This window comes from Cardiocondyla obscurior, linkage group LG04, assembly GCF_019399895.1.
Source record: "Cardiocondyla obscurior isolate alpha-2009 linkage group LG04, Cobs3.1, whole genome shotgun sequence".
Lineage (NCBI taxonomy): Eukaryota > Metazoa > Arthropoda > Insecta > Hymenoptera > Formicidae > Cardiocondyla > Cardiocondyla obscurior.
In genome coordinates, this window is record NC_091867.1 from 5,594,438 (window position 1) to 5,616,304 (window position 21,867).

Here is a 21,867-nt window from a genome sequence, read left to right on the forward strand (position 1 = left end):
ACGAGAACAATGAACTCGCCTTTCGTCTCCCGTCGTATCTTCCCATTCGTCTCTTTAGAGTATCTCCACAATCTCCTCCTGCCTCGACTTGCCCGCTCGCGCTTCCACCGCCTCACCGCTCGCACTTCTACCGCCTCGCCGCTCGCGCACCCCCATCACGCCGTAAGGCTGCCGTGGAGTCATTCGTTACGAGGCCGCGAACAAGAGCAATAAATGTGTCGGAGTGCAGTAACGGGTGATACGTACGACGTGGGCCCGCGGCCCCCACGACCTTCGCTTTATAGGTCTACTTCGGCACGACCCCCCCGAGACTCGATTTGTCAACTCGTTAGTGGAACTCGTTTAACCCCGGGGCCGCGTTCCGGGACCACGGGCGCTGACCGACTGTCTCTCTCTTTCTCCTCTATTTCTCTCCCGCGCCCCTTTTCCGTCTCACCATTCTTGCGCATCTCTGTCTTTCTCTTGCATTCCTCCGCGCCTCCCCGAAGCTTCGATTCCAGGGTGGTTCTTCCACGTCGTTGGATACGCTTCTCTCTTCGGCCAAAGCGCGCCTCCCCGTGTCGTTTCGAGAATGTTTTCAGCATGCATTCGAGTTAGGGAAGAGAGGGGTAGTGGGACGGAGGGGGTGAGTGCTCCAGTTATAACGGCCGCCCGGTACAGGGTGCCGCGGTGACGGATGTCGGACCGTACCCCATTACACGGAATAGAGAGCCATTGGTCACTCCGACCGAACGTACCTCAAATTGACGAATGGTAATGAGTTCACCTTGTTAAGCGACTACACGGCCAAGCACCGGCCTTCGCCCCCTGTCCCTCCGTCGTTCCGCCGTCGAGCTTCTCCTCCTCTTTTCCAGGATCGTTTCTGCGGGAATTAAACCTCGATATCCGTACGGGAGTGAATGCACCTGTGCGGCGACGGTGTGAAATGCGGGGCCGCAAGGACGATTCATCGTCAATCCCGGAATTAAGGGAATGCGGTGCGAGTTCTCGATAACGCGGAAATGACTTCGCAACGGAAATACGAAACATTCCGCGAATGGAGGAGCCGAAGCATTTGTTACATCTTGGCTCCATCGAGTCGGATTTCTTTCTTCTCTCTCTCTTGCTCGCGTTTACGTAAAACAATAAAATATCTTTACTGCCGACATTTCAGTTATTATTCCTTAATTTTTTATATTATTTTAATAATTTTTTTTAATGTATTTCTAAACAAAACAAAAATACGGATTGCAAATTATTTTATTTTCTTATTAAAGTTATTATCTGTCCATGCAGTTTAATTAATTTTGTAGCTTTATTTTTATATAAAACTCGATAGTAAATTTTTTTATGTTATTATCATATTTTCAGGAAATTATTTTTTTAATATTAAAGAATACAAAGTTACGTTGATCGATCCGAGAATTTTCTGCGAACCCGCGTCGGCGTGCTTTAATGCGGATGCCTCGCAGGTAAGCTGCCTATCGTATTTCAAGTCGTTACACGAAATTGCTAGTTCCATTGACGCGATGCGTCCGGCTACGAAGGACAGTGGACTCGTCGTATGTTCATCGTGTATCCGTCAACCTTAGAGGCGCGGCACACGCCGCGAGAGACGATAAATTATCAAGGCCGAGCAAGGGTGAAAGATTAGAGAGAAAGAGAGCGAAAGAGAAGAAAGGAGAGGATTCGCGAGGCGCGAGGATCGATACCTTTAAAAGCGCAGACCGCCTTAGCCGAAGGATCCCCATGCGGACCAACCCGGGTCCGCAATACCTAACGGAGTTTATTCGACATTGTTGAATGGCGGCAGTTGTAAAAATGATAACGGATGACCCGTGAGGCCGGGGGAACTCCCGGATAATGAAGTACGGTCAGTACGGTCTGGCCCCCTTGCCGAATGCCGGGGCATTCTACCTAGAAGCGGCATTCCCCTCTGGACGATGTCGACTCGGATTTACGTCACGCCTCTCGCGCATGTTACTCTTAGTCGTCGTTTAGACCGGCCACGCCGGTACGAGTCCGCCCCGCGGTAAAGAAAACGGTTTTAAGATCGCTCTGACACATTCTTCGGCGAGATCGCAAGGAGGTCGCTTAAACCATGGGCGCGGAAAATTTTATTTTGTTTAATATCACCTGTCGCTTCAACGCGAAATTATTTCAACGATAAATTTGCGTCGCTTGTGAAAATAAAGTTTCACGTTTCTCTGTGAGTAAATGGATCATCGGTACGGAGTTACCGAAGCCGCGGGTCTCCCGCCTGAGCTCGCAATACCGCCGAACTTTCCGGTCTTTTGATCAAAAGATTTCGCGCGCGTTTACGACCGGATGATTTATGATCGCGGGGCCGAGCGATGCGCGTTCCCATCTCGAGCGAGCGTGATGCACGTGTCGAATCGCGCGACCTTCCGACAGTGGCGGCCATAACAGGCGTCCGTAACGAAGACGCAATTAGACGATGAGCGTGATTGCGAGTAATCGGTGATTAAATTTTACAGCGCGGGCTTATTGAATAAGTTGTTGCAAAATGTATTTCGTCGTAAAAGCCAGCCAATTGATACGCGCCGGTTATTTGTGCCCAAGATATAGCCTATTTTTTTTGTTCGACGGAGACGGGGACCGCGTCATTACAAGATCGTACACGCGCATACATATGATTGAAATCACGGTACGTCGTCGTTTCGCCACATACGCTCCTGTAAATATTTCAATCGCATCTCGGCCTGTCATTACCCCTCATATGCAGCCACATCTCTATAACTACTCGCACACCATAATTGGCCGCGCTTCTTGTAATTATGAGGGCTTCCTGCGACGAGCGGAGGGAGTTGAGAGATTCGCGATTCTTTTCGTGAATTATTTTACTCCCACGAAGGAATAAATGTCCTCGTTCGTGTGATCGCCGAGTGGTTTATGGCCCGCGGTAACCCTGAACGTCCAAGATCGATGCCTGGGGGAAACGTTCGAGGGCTCGGAACGTCGGTGCGAGACGAAGCGATACGCACCGCGAGCTCCATAAAATTTCTCGCTATTACCGGGGAAAAAGCACAACGTAGTCTGTAATTAGCACTTGACGATGCATTAGTACCGCGCCAGTCTTTCTCCCCTCCTTTGAAAACACCCTTGCAATAAACTCGGAATGGCCGTCAACTGTTAGCCACGACGAATTGCTGTAACCGTAGGAGAACCGAACGCTGGTCCTTCCGGAGGCAGGACTTGGCTTTATTTGTTTGCTATTGTTTGATCGCGAATTTTACGAGATTGCTTTTACGTAAGGCTTTTCCAGAGCAAAAAGTAGTGATCACCAGAATCAGATATTGAGACGTAAAAGAGTTTTTATCTCTGTTAACGTCTCTATAATTATTTCGCTAAGATAACTAAGAGCTATTTAAAGAAAATGATATATTAGAAGAAAGGCCTCAATTTCGCTAAAAGATAGCTCATGATACGTACAATCATATATATACATTGTATATGAGGTTTCACGTTTACCCGTTCCTTTAATTCTTCGATTATCTTAAGTATTACTGGCTGCTTTCGTTGCGACAGTATTAAAAAAAAAAAAAAAAAAAAAAAAATACGTCTAACGTTAGACCAGTTCTATAATTAGTTCTATAATTAGAATCAAAAGTTCAAAATTATAACGCTGCAGAAAGATACGCGTTGAGATAAAGAGATATTTGAACGTCCAAGCCTGTAAAAGAAACTTTTTTTTTTATACTTTATTTACGGAGATAAATGGGAGCTCTAATCTCAAATAATAAATTTCACGCATAAAATAATAAATTAAATTCACGCTTTGAATCGGAAAAATATGTTTATCCCGTTTTATACATATCTTTCCAAGTGTTGTAACTCTGACCAAAATATAAATTAAATTATCATATAAATAACTAATTAATATTATTTTTCGTTTTGCGGAAGTCGGATGGGTGCTCGTGTGAATATCTCTACAGCATGTGCGGCTACGTGGACGCATTGCAAAAATCGATCGTTCCTCCGGCGACTTCTCGGAGAGAAATCTTGTCAAATAGCCGCGCTTGGCTCGCGGTACGTGCCAATTTGCGCCCGCATTGCATACGGCTTTCACCTCTGCATTCGCGCGACGCTCCAGCGCACCGCTCGCCCACCTCTCGCCGCGGAAAAAGAGTCCGAAGCCACGAGTATTACGTGCGAATGCCGCGGCTTTCCGCGCGCACGGTATCAATTTCTCAAACGAATCACGAGGGCCACTCGCGCCGGCCGCTCGCTTACCAGGTAGCACGGTAATTCTCGGGTACTCGCCGACAATCGTCGACCCTGCCACGGCGGAATCTCCTCCGAACGCGCGGTGTGTCGGAGGCGCGAAAGTTGTCCGTCTATTCCGCTCGCCAACAACTCACACTCGTTGCCGCTAAAATATTTTTTACGACCTGGAATTTTTTAATTATGTTTTTTTATTTTTATATATATATATATATATATATATATATATATATATATATATATATATATATATATATATTTTTTTTTTGCTATACTTAGCTTAAAGATAGAAGAACGCGTAACGGCTACAAAAAAATTATTTAAAATATCCTTTATTTAATATATTATTATTACCGTCTGTTGTACAATATTTGACAAATAAAACACGAAACGAATGCTCCTACCCGGTTTTACTTTCAAAAGTGTACGAGAGTGTGAAATAAAAAATAAAAAAAAAACGCGTACGTGAAAGAGTATACAATCACAAGCGTGAAGTTAAGCGGATCAATCAATGCTTCTTATCCGCGATTCCGCGGCGCGTCGCGACGAGCGTACGTTTTTCTCCCTCGCGGAATTTAAAGGGGAGATCTCCCTAGTCCTTAACGGCAGCAATTGCTCGAAGGCCGATGGCGCGAGAGGGATAATTTCCAGACCCGGCACACGTAAACCGGGACGAGTAAGGATGGAGGTGATAGAGGACGTCGAGCGTCGATAGCGCACGGTAGGCATTTCTCGCCGGCGAAGGAGAGCCGCGCACCGAGGACGTTGAAAATTGCAGCACGAAGAGGCGGCACGAAGTCGTTCCGTCGTCCCTCGTCGACCTCCCTTCGTCGTCGGACCGTTCCGGATCGAGATGGTGTGCGGTCCGCTCGCGCGCGGACAGCCCGACACGCCGCGAGCCGATACAACCCGCGGCTACCCGGGTGCGAGCGTGAACGTTGAGCGCGAGTGTGAGCGTGTCGGCGAGATCATGTGCTTCGAGTCTCCTTCGTGTGTCCCGCCGGTCGCCTCTGATGCATGCATCAACGCGCGTAGAGCAGACACGCACACACACACACACGCGAGCGTGCATATGGCCGGTGCATTTCTTTCGCGTAGTGGGCGCGGCCGATCTCGCTCGACCGGGGAGAGGCCGAGAGGTCGTCCGCGGACCCGCTGGGAACCAGCGATTGTCGCTTGTGCTTCGAGGAGCACGCACTCCCGTGCTCCCTCTTCTCCCTGCCTGCCGCCGCCGCCGCCGCTGGTATATTCTGCAACCTACGATTACAGAGCGATTTTCAGATCGGTAGCGCGGCCGACCGGACGGCCGCGCCGATGATTTTTTCGCACGTCGCACGATCGTCCTCCCGCCGCCCGTGCTTTCCCCGAGACATGTTTCGGAGAAGCGTCTACAACGCATGCCGCCGTCGGCATGGACCACGACGGTGTCGTTATATTCCGATCGGCTTGCCCGACGTGTTTCCTCCGCGTGCTAACAGCTATTACCGCGTGGTTTCTACGTTTCCTAGAGGACGCTTAATTGGATAATTACGTATCCGCGAGCGCGGAATATTGTAGATACCTACAATCGAATGATCAACGGATAACATTGGAAAGAGAACTATGGCGAGGAAGGCATTTTGCATTTTTACGAACACGCACGATCGTCATTAAACTTGAATATCGTATCGTAGACTTAATCCCGCAGACTTTACTAAATTGATATAAAAAATTATCGGGCGGGCAGGCATATCAAATCCTTTTGCAAACCTTTATGCATACGCACTTTTGTATCACTTTCCTTTAATAATGGAAAGTATGTAATTACGTTCACGATTAAGAAGCTCGGCGGTGATTATACATCGCCGATGAGAATGTCGAGGCGTGGAAGATTCAGGGTCGATGATGAAACGATTTGGTGGTGGGGTCGTGTATCAATCGGATCTCGAGGTTGCGTGCTTGAGGTCACGGAGATGGATGGGAATAAGGCGATTGCCCCTCCCACAAAAAGCGAGCAAAATCGAAGCAGGTGCAATTGCCGCTCGCGAGGTGGAGGAATCGTCGAAACAATTATAGAGCCAGGCGGGACGGGGTGTGCAGTATGCAATTCTGTTCGGGGCTACCGTACTTGTAATTGCTTCGGAAGCAATAACGTGCGTCGAAAAAAAAAAAACCCGTTGGAGGCCATGGGCCTAGATATAACGTGATGTGGCGTGACACGTGCAACCGCGTGCGCTCTTGCCCGGTACGTTACACGTAAATTGTACGTAATATTATTTATTTGTCTACGACGGCGCGCACTTATTTCTACATATATCCGTCTTTTTATTTGGCCGTCCGAAATTTTCCGCACAGATGACTTACGTCACGCGATTATTCAGTTAATTAAGTCGCGCGCGGTAGGACTAACATCTGCCCTTATCTGTCTTTCGCAACTTAAAATGTGTGTGCTTCAAAAGTGGATACCGAGCGGACGGAAAGAGTTTATATTGTAATGTCACATTTATGACTTGTACCGGCTCCTCCTTCTAAAAATTATGTTTATGACCCGCGAAAGGAGATTTAATACCGATCCGATGTTACGTGCAATCGTTTGTTATCCGATGCACTTGTACCCGCACGGATGAAGCCGGCCAAGTGAGGCCCAACACGAAAAACCCGATAAAAAGCACATGTCCATTATATATAAAATATATTGTGACGCGCGAAACATATTCTGAAGATCGGGTCGATTATGTTGTGAAAGATTTGCGCCGATTTTTTAATTTGCAAAGTTTGTCCGATCTGTGAAAATATCTGTTGGAATTAAATTCAAAATGTTACAAATAACGAGCGGGAGTAATTAATCTTTTACAAGAAAGGCATTACATTTTAGTTGCGGTAGTTTTGTTTTAATTATTAAATATGTGAATTATTAGATTACTTTTTGGCTTGCGCGAACAGAAGTTTTAAAACGATGTTTTACAGGCTCGAGAAAGTGTCTTGTATTTTTATTTTGGAAGAGACACTTCGAGCTCGGTGAGCACATAAAAAACGTAAACAGATCAACTCGGCGTCGAGCTCAGCGATTCCGAGAACTCCGACCGAGACGGACAGCGTTCAGTTGACGATCGGCTATTGCTGTCTCACTCCATTTGCTCGGTTTTCTCTTTCTATATAACAACCGAAATCTCTACGGCCAAATAGTCTAGTCGCGAAGCACCGAGCGTGAGGACGTGTCGCTGATCGCTCTGCTATTTCGCGTCTTTTTGACCGCGGATCGGAAAAAGTCGCGTACGAACAAGTGTCAACGTCGTTAACTCAAGAACGGACAATCATTTTCTGTGCTCGTACGTCATTCCACTTGTTCTGTGCTACGTTTCGCGCCTCGAAAAAAAAACGACAAGGTTTTGTGACCGGTGCAGCGCGCGAAGCGTCTAACCTGAATGCGCCGCGGGTTCGGCGGCGTTACCAACCCACTTCGCTCGCCATCTCCTTCAGCGACGTTCATTGAAAACCACGAAGAGAGCCGTGCATCAAGGTAATAATATATAAATTTGTCAAGTACACCGCGATCGAGCCGCGGTCTCGCATGATCGTATCCGCGAGCATCAATCTCTCAGGCTGCGTCTCTCTCTCTCTCTCTCTCTCTCTCTCTCTCTCTCTCTCTCTCTCTCTCTTTTTTAGTCTTTCTCGTTTTGGTCATTATCCTTTTATTACCACGCGCGCGTTATTTAGAGAGGCCGATCCTGGGAGCACGCGCGGGGTACGACTGCTCGACTGGAAATCTACCCGTACGCGAGCGGTGCATCATCGTACTCGTCGCGATGCATCTCGTAAATAAAGTAACGCTCGATCGTGCACGCCCGTCCCTACCGTCGCTATCCGACTGATTTACGGCTATGAGCGACCCTGCCAGAAGTCCGCCATAACGACACACGTATCTTTTTTACTGCTCGCGCACATCCAATTCGAGATGCTGCGCTACCAGCTTCCGGAGATTCCATCAAACGGAATCTCGTGTGTTGAATAATATGTTGCAAGGCCCACCTGCTATTTAGCGAAACGCTTAATTTTTAAGTTATTTCAATTTTTTTTTTTTTGTCAATTAAACTTCTCGCAAGATCATTTTTCTATTTTTTATAATAAAAAAAATTTTTTTTATGTTAAACTTTTATAAAATCTTGAACTCGAGCGTTTTAAAAATGAAACGAGGGTTCTCCAGACACTCTTCAACGAAAAAGTAATCCCTCCGAACTGGTATAAAAAATTAATTGTTCAAAATAGATTTAACGTTACGTGTGAGGACTTGGTGGTTAAATGATTATACGAAATAGGCGTTCCTATCATTCTCAGAATCCTAGAATTCTCAGTTTAGATACCGTTAATTTTTGCCGTTGGTACCGGCACCGTTGAAAATGATCGCGGCGGTTTCAAGAATTATAGAGGTTTCTTATCGTTATGGCGATATCCAGGGTGCGCGGGGAGGAAGCCCGGCGAGATCCACTGTATCGTGCCGTTTGACAAACCGCGCGCCATAAACAGGCGCCGCGTTCTCCGTAGCCGCGGTTCCACCGCCCTCGTATTCTCGCGACATAACCGTAGATTCGACCCGCGCTGCATATTTGATGTCGCCCGCACCGGATCGCCCAGAATTTTCCCCGGTGAATCGTGGCGGGCGGTCATAAGAGCCCTCAGTGATTGAGGGTTAGGGCAAAAGCCGATATGCCGAGCCGGCGGCGGGTCTTCTCGCTCGCGCGCCTCGGCCCCGTGCCCCGGCATTAACTTTTCATCTTTATATAATTCCACGGTCGTGCGCCACGGCAAAGTAGGTATGTACCGCACGGACATACAGCGGCCGTGCCAATGGCTCCCAGCCCACTCTTTTTCCGGGCCGCGCCGGAACCGAGCGGTAATTGCCGGCGATAAAGATCCGCCGAGATACGAGCCCTCGTTACGAGATTTGCCACCGGTGGGACCGTCGATTCGCGGTCTGCCCCCTTCTCTTCCACCGCCCGCGTGTACCTTCACCGTCGCCCCTCGGCCCCCATGCGCCCTTCGCGGCATTCATGCCGAGCTCCTTGCGTATTCGCAGATGGATTTTTACGAGCGACGTCTACGAGCGACGCTGAGTGCTGTATACGCGACCCGACTCTCACTAAATCATTCGCGAACCCACCGATTATCTGCCGCCTCGTCCGTTCTCGCGTTTACGACTTTTACGCGAAGATGTGGGCCGCGGTCGTTAGAAAAACCACGCGATTGCGTGGGACTCGTCGCGTGATTTGTGAAATTTTAATGAGAATTAAATGTTCGTATTTTTAATCTCAAAATTGCTTATTATGTTTTAATTATTATTTATGCACCGTCGATCGTTGTCTATTGTAAGTAACCTTTATCTCGATCTATCCGACAGACCGTCTCAATATTCGATGTCGACAATAGAGAGCGGGAGGTGGAGACGTGTAACCGGGAGACAAAAGATACGGCGTGGTAGACGTACTTACTACTTTCGGGGTGAAAGAGAGAGAGAAAGAGACGCCACGAAACCACTTCGAGGGAAAATCTATTGCATCCGCGAGGGTTGTGTTTGGCTCGAGGCAGCACGCGTCGAGAGGGCGAGTGTGGGCTCAAATGACACGGAATAAAAGTAATGCCCAGCGATACACACCGTCCCTGCTAAGAACACCCTTCTTCTCACCCTACGAAACCGGGACCGTTCTTAGTACCGTCGCCGGAGGGTTCCCGCCGGGAAAGCGGGCAATCGATATCTGGGATAAGAAATACCCCTGCTCGCGCTAGGAAGTCTTTCCCTCTGCCATCGATCCGCAATTATTTTGCGATACGTCGTAACGAAGGTGACGTATCGCGGTTGATGCGGATTGTTCGAATTACGCCTTTAACTTGAGAGACATTTGTACCCGTCTTTCTCCGTGAAAGTGAAAAACGACTCCCATTATTTCGACGGAAAGTAAAATTCTCGTACAAAAGTGAATCTTTTTTTTTTTAATTTAATTAATAAGCTGTCACAAAAAATTTTAAAACTAACGTACAATATGCGGAGAAAAAATATTATAATTTATTTTTGTTTTTTTATTCCAGTTAGGTTTTCTGTAGTATAAATTTTTTTTTTTTTTTTCTTAAGATTGGAATAATGATGTGTCAGAATATCGCGATATAAAATTTTATTTAGTTAAATCAATATTGTAATAATGAGCCGATGATGTTCAATGTAATAAGTTGAGATCACAATTGATCATTTACGTTTTATTGGGACGTCGGTCTAATCTTCCGCGGAGGACTTTGGTGGTTTTTTAAATCTACCTAGCAAGTCATCGAATCCAATCAACAACCGCTCGAGTGACGACGTGTGGTTTGACGTTCCGAGAAGCTGTACGAAATTCAGTCCCACGAACACTTCGAGCACACGCCACAAGGACAAGCGGTGTCCATCGTCAGAAGTCGATTCCGCGAAATCGGCCGATCCAATTCACCTATACGCACGCGAGATCTTTTTCGTCGCTTTTAGGCAGAGTCCGCCATTTAATTATCTCGTCATAATCCACGAGATTTTTTGTTCGCGTCGCGCCGACCGAATGATGCCGAGTGAATAGCGTCCCATTTTAATCGTGATACTAATAAAATTGCAATCCTCATTTTTAGCGTCCGCCAAAATCGATTCGCGAAATGGAAATCGTGTGGATCTACCGACATAAGACAATTTTTTCGTACTTTGTTAGCGTCATTAGCGATACTAAAAGCGCACGGTGTTCCTTCCGTTTAACATATCTTGTTGAGTTCAAGGTCGACTCGAATTCCGCGGCACGTCGATTGGATTGCAAATCGAATATGCTCGCCTTTGGATAGAAGTTGTAAGGTTGCCGAAGAATCGAGGAAAGTTTCAGCGGAGTTGCGCGAACGTGCTCTGGCAACTGACTGACTATCGTGTCTTCTGTGATAACTCGATGTCGACTTCGAGTCTCCTTGAACACGAAAGCGGCCACACGAAGGACGCGGTAAGAGATTGAGAGTGTTCCCATTTTTATATTTAACGTTATTTCTTGCAAATTTTTATAAGTCAGGTATACGAAAGTGAGAATCCCGATGGATTTTTTGACGCGCGATAGAAACGTATTGTACCTTGTGGAAATATAATTGCTCGGAAAATCGGCTGTTTTAATTACATTTCGAAAATCGGCACACTGACCTACTAAAGGGGATATATGCTATGACGTCAGTCAGTTTTCCTACGGAGGGATAATTCGGAACGGTGGGGTATACTGCTCTACGCGGGATCGATATTTGGTCCATGGGGTTCGTCGACATTAAAGAGGAGAAGACGGCCTCCCCTAGTCGAAACTTACATATATCCGCCACGTTACATTCTTTTCAGGCGCTCGCAAAATTTAGCGCGCCGAACACGTTTTTCGGACTTTGGTAGCGAGCGCGAAAAGTGCATCCTCCTTCCCTTCCCCTTTTCCACACTTAATTCTGGTTCCGGAATTTTTCTTGGCACGAAACGAGATTGATCGTCGCGGAAGAAAAAAAAGCAAAAAAAAAAAATACGTGGATAGCTGAGCGCGTGCTTGTTCATCCGGAATGAAGACCGACGAAGATGAGGCAGACGCGAGATGATTAAAACTTTTGTAAGCCGCCTTTCGACGGATCATTGGCCTCGGCAAACAAGAGTGACAGAGTTTCGCTAGCAGCTTTTTGTTGGCCGTCCGCTTTTTCTCGCGACTCGACCGCGCTGAACCGTTAGTGGAATTAACCGTCGAAGCGGCTTACCCTCGTTCTCCCCTTCTTCTCGCCCTCTTTTTTTTTCGAACGCTGGACGCGAACTTTCGCGAGATCAATCGAGGCACATCCGGTGGGGCTGTTTATCAGTCGCGCGACACGCAAGCGAAATCGACAGAGAGATGTCGATATAGCGATTTATTACGTTTATTTAATAATTACGAAAGAAAGAAAGAAATATTGTTTGCTTTTAAATATAAATTTATTTTGTTCTAAAATACATTTGATAAGAATTAATACAATAAAACTCTTAAAGTATAAATTGAATCGGTTGAAGCGGATTAAAGTAGCGTGATAAGCGCTGTTACACAAGTCGCGCCAGATACGTGTAATTAAAGCGCGCCGTAAAATTATTTAAAGATAATAACTATTAATTAATTTTCGATTTTTTTGATTCGGTATTTACAGCCGCGTTGCGCCGGAAAAGTGCAAATTACATTTTCATGAAATTCTTATCAGATTACGTTTTCACGAAATTCCGAAACGGCGTCGGCCAGTAAGACGCAACGTAGCCGCCAAAAGTGGCTAAATCGATATTCAATCGCCACGCAATATTACATAATTAGCGCCAACACATCCCAGATCGACGCTTCGAGCGACGGCGTGCTCGCGCGCGCTCGCATTTCCGTAGGATGCAATTATTCGACGCCTCTCGTAGAAGTGAACGCATGAATTATTCGGCGAATAAGCTCGAGGCTCGTTAACTCGCGAAACGGAACGGAGGCCCATCGACAATCACGATGTCAAAGCCAGAGCTGCAGGTGCTGGCGGTGTGCGACGCTCGCACGACTTCCGGCGCGTCGCTCGCAATCGCGCGCGCGCGGCACTGCGCTTATGCACTTGTTGCACAATCTGCCTAACGATCTCTCGAGCTCGCGAGCACGGATTAATAATCACGGCCCGCAAAGTCGTAGTTCTCGAGTCCTCACGAGGGACGCGCGGGCACGGTCCGGCGCGGAATCCTATTTAAAAATAATTGCGTTACCCGCTCGCCCGCCCGGTGGTTTCCTGTACTTGATTACGGCTAATTGTTCGGGATTTACAAGTATAATGGCACGTTTAATGCGGCGACTTACGTGACGGCCCTGAGACCGGCCGTGTGTCGCCTCGCAGACAACTGCGATTCTCGCCCGGCAAAAGTGTGCGAGCAAAAAAAAAAAATTATCCCCCCCCTTTCCTTCCCGCGACGACGCGTCCACGGGTTTCCCTCCACGAGACTGTGACGAAACGACCGTCCGACGAGCGCGACTGACTTTAGAATTGCAAAGCAGCATAATTATGCGAGAAGGAATTGACTCGGTTGCAGCTGTGTGAAAAGAGCTCATCGGAAATAAAATTATGTATCGGCGTAAAGGAGAGCGAAGCGTTTTAGAGAGCACTTCCGGGATGTTCAGGCGAAAAATTATAATAATCTCGAAAGGATTGCTTTGCTCTTCGCGTGTATAATATATTCGACTGGTAAATTTTCTCAAATTTCTTTCTGGCGTTTTTCAAATTTCACCTCTCTCGTGGCTTTGACTTGTGTCTGGTTGCGTTCTGGAGAGCTTTATTTAATAACGATAACACAGGGTAGGCAGACGACGCTTTGAACGCGACGATTCAAAGGATCCAAATTACCGAAACGCATTGACCTTTTGATTCGGGACTTTGATTTAAAACCCAGAATTAATCGGGAGCATCCCCCGCAAGGCAAAGCCCTCGTTCCCCCTCTGTCTTGCTCTCGCCTCTCCTCTCTTTCTTTCTCGAATCGTCACTACAGCGGAACGTCTTTATGAAGGTACATTTTGACATTTTCGCAATCTGTTTGAGCTATCAGCGAAATGACTATTCGCCATCGTATTAGTAGAAGTGAATAAACACTCGCTAGATGAACGAAGAGAGAGAGAGAAAAATAGGAAACAAGGACAGGATGGTAGAACGAAAAGAACATAGAGAATCGGCGGCGGCCACCAATCTGTCGTTGGCTGCATTAGCCCAGGGGTTAACTTTTCAAAAGCTCACGTTTGATGAAGCACTCACTTTCCCCTCGTCTCTCCCTCTCTTTCTCTCTCCCTTTCTCTCTCGCGTGACGGTGCGCCCAGATACTTTTAAAGTAAATTAGCTTTTTAGTTTTCTGTGTCTAAAACCTGGAAAATATATATATATAGTATGCACGTATAAAAGGAAAGAAGGGCTTGCTCGGACCGCCGTACCCGCCGGAGGGTTCAACCGCCTCAATGTCTGAATGGACTCTTCCCCTTCCTCTCGTTCCCGTTCGACCTCGCGTTTCACCCGCACTTTCGACCTATTCGCGTGTATGCGCGCGTGTCCAAGTCCGGCAAACCGCGTATACTTCTCCGCCGTACATCTGAATGCCCAAAAACACAAAGTGCGCCACTGCATCGGCAAAGAGAAGAGTGGTCTCCGCCCGCGAGTTAATTCACGTGAAAGACCCAGCCATGCGGCCGCGCCCTGAAGCGACGATCGCTTTTGCCGGCCAGCGTTGACTCTTTGCCGTCAGGAAAGAAAAAAAAGACGAAGCCGTTTCTTTCTCCGCGCGAGATAGCCGCCTTGGAAAGAGCTTCGTTTTCCGCGCGAAACATGTGCACAGCCACCAAAAGTGCTTTTAAAAAAAGGAACAAATGTTTTAAGAAGACGATATAGAGTACGGTATAAATTTTTACAAAAAGGAAAAAAGATAATTACTGTAAATAGACGTAGGCGATGAAATTAACAATATAATAAAAAGGGGGAAAAAAAAATCTGTTAAACCGCTAAATGTTTGTCGAAAGTTCATTGAGAGCTCATGATCGAATTACCAAACAAAATCTTTTGGGACGCAAAAGTGTATGCAAAGTCGCCGCAGCTATTGAATTTATCTCTCAAACTGATTTCATCGTATTACAAGGGGAGGGTTATGTAAATTGATGAAATGGAGATCAAGCTGGATGAAATTGAGTTACACCCGGCCGGGGAATGCGCAATTTATTGTAAAAATATTCGTTTTTAATATGGCGCGGCGAAAAACTGTAACGCGAGAAATGTACACGCCGCGATATTTATATATCAAATATGTGTTTTTTACATTTAATTGCCTGGCGCGAATTGATCGCGGAGATCGAAAGAACAATTCGTTTACGAAAAATGCCAAGCGTGGTTTAGTATTTATTTTTTACTTTTGTCCTTTATTGCAACCACTAGCAAACACGAGTACTATATATTTTTAAAATAAATACACAAATTATATATCTGTTTTACAGTTGAACAATTAATAAGGTTACATCGATCGGAATATTTCGCAATATCTCTCATTAAAAACCACGATTTCTAACTATATTATTTTATTGCGAGCACCGTATCGTCGCATAACCCGAAGCATAAATTCTGCGGACGGGCGAAATTATACCTCGAGCTCCCGACTTGGCGTTTTATAGATTCGCTGTTCCGAGATCGCGGAAGATTTCGCACGAGAGTAATTGGATTACGCTATCAAACTCTGGCCTCATTACGACGGCGGTTAGTTCTCTTCGATCTAGGCAGTAGGAGAAAGAAAAAGGGAAAGAGAGATAATCCAGATTCTGTGCGCGGTCGTGTATGCGATCCACGGGGCGATAAATAATCGGACGAAATGGATAAAAAAAAAATAATAAAAAAAAAAGAGGAGAGGAAAGCGAGAAAAAGGACGAAAGTTTAAAGGCAAATACTCACAGACTCCCCGCGAGGCGACCCCAGCTGAACTTCTAGCAGACGTCGCGGGGGGTCTTCTAACGAGCCGTGCAATTAACATTTTTATTAGACGGTTCCTCTCTGGCTCTGAGCCGATCCTCAGTCCTGCTCCACATGTGTAACCACCGTCGCACATTCGTCGATACTTCTCGGCGACGCAGAACGCTTGCTCCAGTCTGCGAAATGAATTTCGGACTTATTAGCATCTACTCGAGAACCGGGAAAATAAAAGAAAAACAAAAAAAAATTTTTTTTTATTTTTTTTTTTAATTCAAGGCAATGTTTCTTGGAAATAAAACGTGTCCTCTCATTAATATAAAGTTCGTTCTCGGCGAATAATCAAAGCTCAAGTCTTTCCGTCGAATCCGTTGACGCCACGCGTATCGTTTCAAGGGTGCAGAGCGCAGTAGAGTAGAATCAAAACGAACGATACTAATAAGACGTTTGCTGGATTGTATATGTCGTTCGCGCTCGGATCTTTCTCGCAAACAATTTTGCCAGAAGATAATCATCATTGTGTATACAATACGCGATTCCACTCTCGTCTTGAAATTATTTCTTAAGCATCATATTTGCACCTAGAGAGCGAGAGCACCGTGCAATTTCCCGACGCGAGCAGTCTCGCGCGGAGAAAATAAACACGAGAGCTATCGCTCTGGCGCGTAGGGCACACCATTCGAGCGGTTAAGTATCGTTGTAGCGCACTGCACGGCGATCGTTGCGCATTTCAGGGCCGCGCTGCGCCGTGCCATCGATGCACCGCGGTCGGCGTATCATCGGCGCGCGTTGTTGCATTGTTCGGCATTTCTCGATGTGCGGCATTGGTGTGCAACTACGTGCCGTACGGTGATTTGGCTAACCACACGTTTGTTGAACCATCGACGGCATCCGGCATTGTTTGCTCGCTTTGATGAGGCCAATTCGTGTTTCGCTTTTGCGTCTGCGTTCCGTGTGGGATACGCGCCCGCGAGAGAAGAAGAGCGAGAAAGAGAGAGAGAGAGAGAGAGATAGAAAGAGAAAGAGAGAGCCACGCACGTGTACATCAATATGTGCGTGCACCAGCTCGTGCATGCGTGCACGCGTGCATGTGCGCGATCGCCGCGCTGTCTGTATACGCGGCGAGAGTCTGCGTATGTCATTAGTGACCCCGGAGGTGACCTCGGGATTCGCTCTCACCGTACTGGGCTATCAACACCGACCACCGCGCATCACCGACAGAGAGAAGCTCCATTATACGCTCCTAACGATATCTGCTCCAACGCGCGAAACATTGTCGCACGTCGCCGTTGTAATCCGCTTTGTGGAACATCGCGATAATTTGCTTCCATCTGATTAACGGTAACTTAATGATCTTAATGAAAATATTAAACAATTTTGATGTTTACGGAAAACAATTTTTGTTCTAGCATAACGCAACCCACGGAAAGCAGAGAGCTCGATGTAGTCGCGAACTGCGAGCAGGGCTAATAAGCGCGAGGAGACTTTCTCGTCCCGTAAACGAGCACGTACGAAGACTCGAGTGTGCGCGATCGATCAGACATGGGACGTCTAGTCTAACGATGAAGAAGAGCGGGCGAGTATGCACCACGGGGGCACGGCCGAGCGCCGCCACCGCCGCCGCCTGTCGTACGATACCGCTCGTCGTGTCCCGACCGCGAATCCTCCCCCGACCCCGCCGAACTGGTAAGTAACTGGCGCGGTGCTATTAAATGCAGACACGAGCGAGCGCGGCCCGGAAATTGCCTAATTTCCTGAGTGCGCGCGCCGATCCGTCAACCTGACGTGACGGTGAGACGGGTGGTTGCACGGAATACCGTGACTTTTAATGTCAGGCGACTGTCGAAAGAAAAACCCGGTTATATCTCGTGCCCTGTACAAGGCCTGGACCGGGCCGGCGGATATACACGTCGCTCTCTCGCTCGAGTGGATTTCCGCTCAAGCCGAGCGCCACGACAGGAGAGACTCCGAGCGCGTTCGCGCGCGCCTCGCGGGACGCGATCGAAATTGCCCCGGCTTCTGTTCGAGTCTACATCGGAAACGGATATGCGCTTCTCGTTAGATTAATCGCGATCTCACGAATGCTCTCGGCATCGACTTCTGGTGGCGGCACGCACGGCCGTGCGGCGGCGGTCGTCGCGAGTGCGCACGGCTCTTCAGCTTGATGAATCGGACCGACGGCAGTTTAGTAGTTGATTAGTAGCAGCTGATTGCGGCGACGGTTGATTAGCTTATGACTATCACTCACGTGGTTCATGCTTGAGACGCATTTATTTAGATTATCATTTATTATACTTGAAATTGCATTTCAATTTTGGATACATATGTATAGATTATGTTTATTATCGTATTACGCAATTAAATAATAATATCTGTAATATAAGTTGTTTTTTTTTTTTTTTTTATCGACGATAAGAAGATAGCGAGGGTTAACAATAATTGTTACCCTTTTCGTTTAACAAGCTCGTTTTATATCACCACTTGTCAGCCGGAACAGTTTTTCAACGAGTATTGAAATACAAACCGCGTCAGTGTCTATTGATCCGCATAAATCATTTCGTTACGTAGGTATACGGTTACATTATTGTTGCCACGTCCCGTTGAAGTCGGACAAATTTTTGGATATTTCGCAATAATGTATTTCCCCGGCGCGAGTTAACGACCGTTAATTGAAACGTTCACTTACCGCAAAATCTGATACATAATCGACGAAATGTAATACAATGGGTAATACAAGGAGTAATTAGTGCTTGCAGAATGACAGATATTTCGACTATCGGATCGTGGAATACTCTGAGCCAGCGGGCAGCGATATTTGTCGACCGCGTCGAGAATTCCTACGGTGGAATGTACCGAATGGATGCAATAAGCCTTCAGAGCAGAGCGGCTATCGGAGAGAAAGATTGGCCGTCCGACGCGGGTCGCCGGTGATAGAGAGACTAATCCGCGAGCTTAGCGCATCGCAGCGGGAAGAGGGTGACAGTAGATAAGAGAAAATCCACAATTAAGAGATCCGTCAATCGCTCGTGACACGTACTCCGCCGTATTTTCCAATCTTCGTTGCGTGACGTATACGGGACGTCTCGGGATTTACTTCTAACGAGGGACATTAAAGCGTTGGGATTAAGAAGACACTCGTTTCTACATTTGAACATTGGTTCTTTTCGAGCGCTCAGTCGTTAGAACGCGGTTGAGAGACCTGTTTCTGGATAAAAATTGAGTTGACGATTCAGTTATATTCGTTGGAAATCGATTAGTACTCTGCCTCTTAATTTGTAATCGCGCTATCATTCTGCACGTTGCGTAACGCACTTGGCCGGGGTCAGCGAGAGTGATTCCCGCGTTAGCGCACGCGGCTAGTCGATGGCGATCTCCCCGCGTTAGCCGTCCGATGTCGTATCTATACCACCAGATGCCACACGCGCCACCGGCAGGGTCGCGGAACGACCAGGATGAGGGGGACTCTCCCGCGAGCCGTTTCTCCATCGCCCCACCAAGAGAGAATGGGCGTGTATCGGCGTCCCTACCAGCTGGGTCACTTCTCCTACGACCCCTTCGTCGCTTTTCCCACCAGACGGACCAGAACGACTCCGGACGACCTGGAGATCTCGCACGGGGAAGCGGGACAACGGGGGACAGGACGGTGGGGAACTGTTCCCGTGTCGCCTCTAGAGAGTCCCCTACTTTGCCGTTCGTGTCGTCCGCGCACACTGTCCTTCGCTGCCTGCTGCGATCCACGCCTTCCACCAGTTCCCATTGGCTCGATCTGTCCCCAGAGTTCTGGTGACACACGCCCCGTCGTTCTCCAGCATCAGCCGCGGCGCAGAAGATCGTTCCTGGACCCGTATGCCGCTCTCCTGGCCACGAGAACGCGGCGGAAAACGGTCCGCGCGATGGTGTCCTTAGGTGCGTCCGTCCGAGGATTGATCGGTTCGCCTCGGTTGGGCGTGTACGCGCTATCGCGTCGCTGAAGCGAACGAACGCGACGGACATATAGATCCGTAGACCCAGCGAGCACATCTTTCGATTCCGCGTAGATACATTATTACGTAACCGTGTTAGTCTGCGCCGAAACGTCGGGACATTGCACTCGAAGGGAAGCTGCCAACATCCCCTCGCGCAATTTCAAGTCACTGATTATTGCTTTTTACGGTTACCGACCTTACGATTAAGTCTCGAGCCGCGCGTAGGTTGAAATAAATTTTCCACGCTAATTGTTAATTTTTTTTTTTTTTTTTATTATAATATACAAAAAGATCTATGGGTAGATACAGCGATATATTCTCTAATACATTTTTTATTCTGATTTTGTGTGAATTGACAATAAAAATACGAAGGTAATAGGAGTGACGCTGCGATCGATAGACACGCGGTCGACCTGCACGCTCGTATATTCTTCGTGCCGCTTCGTCCAGAACAAGCAGCGTCTACCTAAACTGCCGGACAGCTGGGAAGCGCGGCCCGATTGCGTAACGGAGACTATATTCGCCCGGTCGTAAAATGTAATCGCTTCCGAGCGCGCGCGGCTCGACCGAGCTGTGTTGAGGCATGCATTATCTCGTGACGACTGATAGCAGCGGAGTCGTACGGATGTCGCGAGTTGAGATTTTTAGATCCCGATATGTCCATCGATGATCCAATCCGGGACGTATCTCGTGTCCGAGCGTGATAGCCATTTCCTGCACAAGATGTGTCAAAACAAGTCCTGCTATCGGTCGCGAATGAATTCGTCTTATCGAACGCCGGCTCTCAATGTGTGCGTATCCGATATCTGCCGTTCGGTACTTGCTGTTTCATTGTCGTTATTGATTTTCCTCAACTTAGGAAAAATTTGTACGCGCCGATCTAAAAACGCATCTTTATATCTCTCATGGCATTTCGTCTCTCAAGTATTCACCTAACAACTGTTCTCGTAAAACTTACTCCGAAACTTATGAATATATAAATAATATCGATGCAGTCTGTTACGTTTCAACCACGAAGTTAAACTTCCATCAAATGTCTTCCTTATTACAAGTCTGAATCAGAACAGAACTCGAATTGATATTACCGGTACGGAAATTCCGATTCGCTCGATATAATTAAACATGCGCTCTGGACCAGTCGCTTAGGCTGATCTTTATCGCGGATATTCCTTCGATAACGCGCGCGCCCGCGCACGCTCCGGTCCGCTCGTAGGAAAGGTCGCGAGGCGAGCAAAAGCGAAGGCAATGACGGCTTTGTCTCGTTACTGCCGGGTAGATTGCGGGAAGGGAGAACGAGGAGTCCGGCGAGGATGATCCGAACGCGGCCCGAGCCGAAGATGGAGGCACGATAACGACGACGGAAATTGAATTCTCTCACCAGTCATCCCGCTGTGAAGAGAGTGCATGCACACACGCATCGATTCGCCCCGCGAAGTCGTATAAGCCGAGTATCGACGGGCTGCGGCGCGCCGGGAGGAAGGAGAGGAAAGGGGAGAGAAAAGGGCGGCAGCGGGCGAAAAAGACGAACGGAGAGAAGGAGACAAAGCGAGAGGGTACCCTCGACTCTGTCTTTCTTGCTCCTTTTGTCTCGGCAGCGCGGTATATACGGATGGGTGCACGTAGGCTACCTCGAAAAGCGAAGCCCGCAACGGCTGTTCTGCGCAATACCCGCGGCGTCGTCGTTTTACCTGCCACGCGAGACAAAACACGGGTAGGCGCCTGCAAAATAAAAAAAAAACCTCGTTTCCCGCGGAGGAAATCTCTATCCGCGTGACGGTTATACGAGCTAAGAAATCACCGCGCGAGCACCGGAGATGAATGCTAAACGCAGATGAACATCCGTGGAATGCCTCGCCATAAATCTTCGACATCGTCAGCGACGGCTGACGATGGAGGACTCGCTTGACAATCTCCGATAACAGGCTCTTTCCTTTTTTGACTGCAGTTCGAGGACTGTAGCGAAATTTTTAAGTCTTTAAAATATTCTCAAAAATAATATTTGTATAATGCAAGGATTGAAAAATAATCTCGCCTTTTGTCGTCCACCCTTCGTTGTCGTGAAATTTAAGCGACGTTCGCGCGCGGCTTCTTTGATTGTAATTGAGTAACGCGACCACTTCTAAGTACTATTTATTGCAAACGCGAACGCGTGTTTTATTGTCTCCGCAGCGGTCCCGCAGCGCAACCGCCGACGAATCGGTTGGTAAAATCGTACCTAGAA